The sequence below is a fragment of the Anabrus simplex genome, chromosome 8, assembly GCF_040414725.1.
Source record: "Anabrus simplex isolate iqAnaSimp1 chromosome 8, ASM4041472v1, whole genome shotgun sequence".
Lineage (NCBI taxonomy): Eukaryota > Metazoa > Arthropoda > Insecta > Orthoptera > Tettigoniidae > Anabrus > Anabrus simplex.
The window spans coordinates 232,856,035-232,864,956 of NC_090272.1; positions in this window are offsets into that span (position 1 = coordinate 232,856,035).

Here is an 8,922-nt window from a genome sequence, read left to right on the forward strand (position 1 = left end):
GCAGGTAAGCTACTATGACCAGCATAGTGAAAGACTTATTGTCGTCAAGATAGACACCAAACCAATGCCCACCACAATAGTGCAGGTCTATATGCCTACTAGCTCAGCGGATGATGAGGAAATCGAAAGAACATATGAAGAGATGGAAGATTTAATACAATATGCAAAAGGTGACGAGAATCTAATTGTGATGGGAGACTGGAATGCAGTGGTAGGCCAAGGAAGAGAAGGTGATACAGTAGGAGAATTCGGATTGGGACAAAGGAACGGAAGTGGAAGTCGGCTGGTTGAATTCTGCACTGATCATAATTCAGTCCTTCTCAATACTTGGTTCAAACACCACAAACGAAGGCTTTATATGTGGACGAGACCTGGAGACACTGGAAGGTATCAAATAGACTTCATTATGATTAGGCAGAGATTCAGAAACCAGGTGTTGGATTGCAAAACTTTCCCAGCTTAGACATGGACTCTGACCACAACTTGTTGGTCATGAAATGCCATCTGAAGCTGAAGAAAGTGCAGAAAGGAAAGAATGCAAAAAGATGGGATCTAAACAAGTTGAAAGAAAAGAGCGTGAGGGTTTGTTTCAAGGAACATGTTGCAAAAGGACTAAATGAAAAGGCTGAAGGAAACACAATAGAAGAAGAGTGGATAGTCATGAAAAATGAAGTCAGCAGGGCTGCTGAAGAAATGTTAGGAAGGAAGAAAAGATCAATTAAGAATCAGTGGATAACTCAGAAGATACTAGATCTGATTGATGAACAACGAAAATACAAGAATGCTAGAAATGAAGAGGGCAGAAAAGAATACAGGTGATTAATGAAGTAGATAGAGAGTGCAAGGTAGCTAAGGAAGACTGGCTGAAGGAGAAGTGCAAGGATGTCAATGTTTGTATGGTCCTAGGAAAGTTAAGATGCTTGCATACAGGAAAATCAAGGAAACCTTTGGAGAAAGGAAATCTAGGTGTATGAATATTAAGAGCTCAGATGGAAAGCCACTTCTAGGGAAAGAAGACAAGGCAGAAAGATGGCTGGAACATATCCAACAGTCGTATCAAGGTGAATATGTAGATAATTTGGTTCTGGAACAAGAGGCTGTTGATGCTGATGAAATGGGAGACCCAATTTAGAGGTCAGAGTTCAACAGAGCTGTGAGCAACCTAAATAGAAACAAGGTACCTCGAATTGATGACATTCCCTCTGAATTACTGATTGCCTTAGGGGAAACCAGCATGGCAAGGCTATTCCATTTAGTGTGTAAGATGTACGAGACAGGAGAAGTTCCATCCGATTTTCGGCAGAATGTTATACCTATTCCCAAGAAAGCCGGTGCTGACAGGTGTGAATACTATCGCACCATTAGTTTAGTATCTCATGCCTGCAAAATTTTAACACGTAATATTTACAGAAGAATAGAAAGACAAGTTGAAGCTGAGTTGGGAGAAGATCAGTTTGGCTTCAGAAAAAACGTAGGAACACGTGAAGCAATCCTGACTTTACGTCTGATCTTAAAGGCGTATTAGATGTAAGGCTTTTCAGGCGTTTGCTCTATTTACTAGCGTTTCGTCTTAGATCCGACACTAGACTCTTCAGAGTGGGATGTGTCAGACCCTACCCACTGACGCTGGGTGTATGCAGGTGAACTTATCAGAAGCCTATATAAGAGGCACAGTCTGATAACTGCATACGGGAGATAAATCTCCACAATGAAATTATTGCCCGCCTAGCAATTCCGAATGGAAAATTCTAAATTCTTATGGAGGAAATTAGACATTTTTCACCAATAGAGCATGTCAAAAACGTATTAGATGTATATAGGCTTCTGGTAAGTTCACCTGCATACACCCAGCGTCAGTGGGTAGGGTCTGACACATCGCACTCTGAAGAGTCTAGTGTCGGACCTAAGACGAAACGCTGGTAAATAGAGCAAACGCCTGAAAAGCCTTACATCTAATATGTTTTTGACATGTTCTATTGGTGAAAAATGTCTAATTCCCTCCATGGGATTTTAGAATTTTCCATTCGGAATTGCTAGGCGGGCAATAATTCCATTGTGGAGATTTATCTCCCATATGCAGTTATCAGACTGTGCCTCTTATATATGTTTCTGATAAGTTCACCTGCATACACCCAGCGTCAGTGGGTAGGGTCTGACACATCCCAATCTGAAGAGTCTAGTGTCGGACCTAAGACGAAACGCTGGTAAATAGAGCAAACGCCTGAAAAGCCTTACATCTAATATGTTTTTGACATGTTCTATTGGTGAAAAATGTCTAATTCCCTCCATGGGAATTTAGAATTTTCCATTTGATCTTGGAGGATCGAATCAAGAAGGACAAGCCCATGTACATGGCATTCGATAATGTTGATTGGACCAAGCTATTTAAGATTCTGACGATGATTGGGATCAGATACCAAGAACGAAGAATTATCTACAATCTGTATAAAAATCAGTCTGCAGTGATAAGAATCGAGAGCTTTGAAAAAGAAGCAGCAATCCAGAAAGGAGTGAGGCAAGGCTGCAGTTTGTCCCCCCTCCTTTTCAATGTTTACATAGAACAGGCAGTAAAGGAAATACAGAGGAATTTGGAAAGGGAAACACAATCCAAGGAGAGGAAATCAAAACCTTGAGATTTGCCGATGATATTGTTATTTTATCTGAGACTGCAGAAGATGGAGCCTCCGTGGCTCAAGGCGGCAGCGCACCGGCTTCTCACCACTGGATACCGTGGTTCAAATCCCGGTCACTGCATGTGTGATTTGTGCTGGACAAAGTGGAGGCGGGACAGGTTTTTCTACAGGTAGTCCGGTTTTCCCTGTCAACTTTCATTCCAGTAACACTCTCCAATATAATTTCATTTCGTCTGTCCCTATCATTGCCCCAGAGGAGTGCGACAGGCTTCGGCAGCCGGTACATTTCCTATCCTCGCCGCTAGATGGGGCCTTCATTTATTCCATTCCTGACCTGGTCGAATGACTGGAAACAGGCTGTGGATGTTCACTGCAGAAGATACGAGAAGCTGCTGAATGGTATGGACGAAATCTTGGGTAAGGAGTACAAGATGAAAATAAATAAGTCCAAAACAAAAGTAATGGTGTGCAGTCAAACGAAGGCAGGTGATGCAGGAAATATTAATTTAGGAAATGAAGACTTAAAGGAAGTAGATGAATATTGTTACTTGGGTAGTAAAATAACTAATGATGGCAGGAGGAGTACATAACATGCAGATTAGTACAAGCAAGGAAGAGCTTAAGAAAAGAAATTTGCTCACTTCAAACATTGATATAGGAATTAGAAAGATGTTTTTGAAGACTTTCGTGTGGAGTGTGGCATTGTATGGAAATGAAACATGGACGATAACTAGCTCAGAAAGAAAGAGAATAGAATCTTTTGAAATGTGGTGTTACAGAAGAATGCTGAAGGCGAGATGGATAGATCGAATCACAAATGAAGAGATACTGAATTGAATTGGCTAAATTTGACGAGAAGAAGAGAAAGAATGATAGGACACATCTTAAGACACCCAGGACTTGTTCAGTTGGTTTTTGAAGGAAGTGTTCGTGGTAAGAACGGTAGGGGTAGACCAAGGTATGAATATGACAAGCAGATGTAGGATGTAGTAGTTACGTAGAAATTAAAAGGTTAGCACAGGATAGGGTAGCATGGACGGCTGCATCAAACCAGTCTATGGACTAATGACTCAACAAACAATTGATATTCTGTCAATGTCTATGCTTCAAAGTCAAGTGATATAGATGCAAGTGTATTTTATAGTAATCTCTGCTTGCCTGCAGAAATGATTGGCTGGATCTTGGGAGTATAACAAAACTTATAGATGTGACAGTTGGAACAATCCGTATACTATTACACAGAAGAAACAGTGACGTGGAGGGATTAGCTGGGTTTGTAATGCAGAGTTTTACACAACCAACACCTTGCTGTGGTTATGTTCCAGGCTACACCGAACTGAACCTCGCCCATGTGGTTATATATCAATGATTAGACTCAATAGTTATTGCACTCACGTTCTTTAAAGGGTAAAAACCTACATCTTTAGTGTCTGAACATTTAATTAATATTGTTACCATCACAGTGTGAAGTGCTGCTATGTCATAACATTATGTTAGTGTTACCACAGCCATCCTATCTCCTTGATGTATATGTTTACTGCGTTTACTGGCACGTAGAATAACTCCTGCGGGACAAAATTCCGGCACCTCGGAGTCGCCGAAAACCATAAAAGTAGTTAGTGGGACATAAAGCAAATAACATTATTATTAGATAGGATTTTGCTGTGGTAGGACCCTTTGGTTACCGTATTTCATTCAGGAGCGAAATTGTGAGCAAGGATTCGCAGATGGGAACTTGGAAGACTTACAAGATTCCTAAGCACAGTTTAAGTGCAGATGTGTCTTGTTGGTCTGAAAATGTGAAGGATTGTCATAACATTTTTTAAAGTTTTATCGACGTCTTTGAGAATCCAAACGTAGCTCTTCAGTCAAGTATGCCGCACATCCACTTATTGAGGTCAGTTTTGGAGGAACCATTGAAGAATGTGATTGAAAGGTTTGTGAAACCACACATTATTAAAAGCTCCTATCTTCTTGATGTATATTATCATACTCCAGCAAATCAAAAGGAGGATTGTGATCTGATGACAGGGAACTCTGCATTTGTTTTAGTCAACATTTTGAAGTCTGAGGAAAAGTGGATATTCTTTAAGTTTGTTAGAAAGTGTTTCTTTTTATCATGTGACTACATGGTACACAAATTTCTGTTCAAATATGAAGTTTTAATTAATGCAGAAGTTCCAAATATTTCCGGTATGAGTAAGGCATCATTTTCTACAATTAGATTTTTCGTTAACAAGTTTCCAAACATTCTGACTAGTACAATGGAACATTTAAAGAAAATGATATTCTGCTCTCCTAGTTCTGTTAACTTTCAGCTCGAAGAAACAGACCTGACAAAAGGAAGAATTGATATTCAACGGGCATTGGGAGGTCAGATGAAATCAGCTGATGCTGTACTTAAATACAGTAAAACCTCGTTAATTCGAAGTCGTTGGGACTCAAAAATCGGACTTCGAATTACGTGATTTCGAATTAACCGCCAATTCGCAATTCAGAAATACCAACCCTTGCCGCGTTACAAAATATTCTAAGGCCCGTTACTGCATGCAGTTAACCTTGATTCACAGTTTATACCTTTCAAATGCCATCAAAAAAGAACTATTTCCAAAATATATCCAAGAAGGTGCATTTACAGTATTCAAAAATGCACTCGGATATCTCAATGGTAAACATAACCTCACGCAGGAAAGAAAGGAAAAAAAAAAAGCACGATTCAAAGACGAGGAGAAATCTATGCTGGTTCCCATGTGCAAGTGCTTTATTCATTCGATTACTATACTGTATGCATTTTAAATGCCTTGTATTTACACAGAAAGTACCCGATGCCCTTAAAATCGAACTTTCTTATGACTCTATCCTTGTACGATTTCCCGCCATGGCACTTGCCTCGTACTTCAGAAATGTAAACACTTGCCGCGTCACAAAGTATTCTAAGACCCATTAATACATGCAATCACCTCGATTCACAGTTTAAACCTTTCAAATGCCATGGAAAAAACTATTTCCGAAATGTATCCAACAAGGTGCATTACAATGTTCAAATAATGCACTTGGATAAATCACTGACAAACACAACCTCACGCAACGAAAGAAAAAAATCGCACAATTCAAAGATGAGGATAAAGTACGCCGGTTCCCCTGTGCAAATGCATTATTTTTTGGATTTCTGTACTGTTTGCATTTTTAGATGCTTTGTACTGGCATGGAAAGTGCCCGACGCCCTTAAAAACATTGTAGCTTATCGAACTTTCCTATGACGAGGGGATAATGTATTTCGCGTCCATGTGCATTGCAACGCACTACTATGACCCCCATCCCTCACCCCTGTTCGATTTCCCGACTAGCAATTTCTCCTTTAAAACCATAAGACCGTTTGGGCTCGCATTAAAATAAAGCAATGCAGTTTCACCGGCAATGGCAATATTGTTCGGTGCCTACGAATTTATTATATGAGCCACGTTTTTTCCTCAACTGTCGGCATCGCCAGTGTTCGCGAATTCTGTTTTCCCGCACACTGCCTGTTGCGTGATAATTACAGCGTTCCTTAAAAGGTTGAATACAAAAGAATCCCGATTTCATTCAACATAGCAATCATGAAGCGCACTGTAGACCCACCGAAGTGAGTGTAGTTGTAAGTGCGGGAAGCTACCCCTCCACGTTTCGGAACGCGCGTTCTATTATGACGCGGAGCGGATAAATTTCGAGTTGAAATTACTCTGTAACATACTATTGTTTTAAAATGTAAAGGCAGTTTCGAATTAAAAGTCTGAATTTTGGTAATGGGGCCGACATTGTACTTCGAATTACGAATTATCCGTATTTCGAATTAAACAATTGAAATAACATGCAAAACTGTATCTCATGTTTCCGGGAACGAGAGCTTCTTCGAATTAGGCGGGATTTTGAATTAACCGATTTCGAATTATCGAGGTTCTACTGTATATATGTAAGCCAAACAGAATTGTTAATGTATTGAATTATAATGAATTAGTACATGTTCTGCCATCAGTGACGTGATATATAGATGTTGATTCCCATAGGGAACGTGAAATATTTGTCCTGAATGAATAAATTTGGATGGTGTTATGCATCAATTGACCAAGCGCCAAAATGGATTTTTTTTTTTAAGATTATTGCACCATCTGGTAGCTAAAGGTGTAAACTTTACATAGGTTATTGTTCGGACTTTTATTCTCAATATGATTTCGCGGGAAATAAATTTTGATCAGACGCTAACCTCTCAATCATTAAATTGAAGTTTTGCATCAAGTGACCAACCACCATTTCTGAGTCTGAATTACGCATCAAATGACCACACGACAAGCTTGCAGTCGCTTGGTCATGTGATGTTAAATGTAGATTCCCGAGTAGATTATTCCCGCACAGGTTTTCTTCCTTGCGGCATACGCCCAGAGCCTAAAATCCTCCGATATGGAAAAATCGAAGTTGGATGAAAAACTAGAAACGTTTTGTTTTGACCTTAAGAAAACACTGCCAGTCCCGTATTCCCACAAATGTGTTTTTTTACAAGCGCCAGTTGTGGTTATATAACTTAGGGATTCATAGTGGGAAAGATTATAAAGGTCATTGTTATGTCTGGTTGGAAGGAAAAGCAGGACGAGGGGCTCAGGAGGTTGGATCCTGCTTGTACAAGCATCTCATGGAAAACATGCATAACGCCAAAGAAAACATACTGTGGTCAGATTCTTGCGGAGGAGAGAATCGTGATATAAAGATTGTTTTACTTCTGAAAAGTTTTGGAACAACACCCTACCATTGAAAAGATTACACAAATATTTTTATTTCTAGGCCATAGCTTCCTCCCCAACGACAGTGACTTTGGAGATGTAGAACGTGCATCCAAATTGCAGCAGCGCCTCTATACCACCGAATACTACATAAATGTAATGAAGATGTGCCGATAGAAGAACCTGCTTGTTGTGGACAGAATGACCGGACCGGATTTTCATAGTACAGTTCATCTGACGAAGCACATAGTAAACAGGCACAAACAGTGAGAAGGTAAACTGGCTGCATGTGAGAGAAATAGAGTTGAAGAAAGATAAACCTTTTAGCATTTTCTTCAAAATACATTTTGATGCAGAATTCACTGTTGAAGTGAACATTAACAAATCTACAGTTGGTCGCGGCTTCAGAATGAAAATGGATCTGCTCACTCTGTTATGGCCCAATGGAGAACTAGTTTCAGAAGCGAAAGTGAACGACCTGCGCTCTCTCTCATGGAGCTAATTCCCAATGATGCTAAGCATTTCTATAAGGGCTTGTTTAGTGATCGTAGAATAGACGATAATAGAGATGGGTTTGATTGTGGAAATATGGATTTTGAAATCGAAAATTTTTTAAATCCTGCATTATATTACACTTGGAAAAACTGTGGTTATGATGCCTTAATACTATGATCTACCAGTGTAATTTCTATGCTACTCTATATTCTAAAATTCACGTTTATCTATGTCATGTTGTATGCTGTTATGTATAATTTAATCCTGTACTTAAATAAGCAATAAAACTACTGTGTAGAGATGAGAAGAATGCAAGAGTGAGGAATGTAGCCTGCAAGCACAAACTTCCTGTTCTGCCCAGACAGATCGGCTCTTATCTGCTACACAAAAACACTTCGTAGTTTGCTGGATTACAACTGACAAGAGCGAAGAGCTGCCAGTAGAAGACAATATAAAGTCGTCTGGGTAGTAGCGGAGTTGCTATAGTAACCATTGCGTCACTGGCTCTGCTGGTAAAAACCCCTTCGCCCCGTTCTTCACCGGGCACGTGCATTCTTCTGATCTCCCAACAATAGTTAACCAGTACCATATTTTACACTGCACTGAATTTTTAAAAGTCAAATTGATCACTAAATGACAATTTTATTTGTTGGTCAAGTGATGCAAAACAAAAAACTAAGCCAACCGCAATAAAGCATCAAGCGACCAAGTGCCATTATCTCAGATTACGACGATATACTTCAAATATCCCTAAATTGAATACATTAAGAAGAAAATTTATGTTTTTATCTTCATTTTGGTGTATAATACCTCACATTTAAAAGGAAATATGAATTAATACAAAGGACTTTGCATTTGTGCCAATATCTCAAAATCTACTTTTGGCGCTTGGTCAAGTGATGCATAACACCATCCATTTATAATACACAATAAATGGTCTGTTATTGGACATTATAAATTTTCCAGCAAACTCATTCCTGGTTGCCAGTGTTTTGCCCCCAAGTGCTAAGTTGAGCTCATCACTTGGTACACACAGCACACCC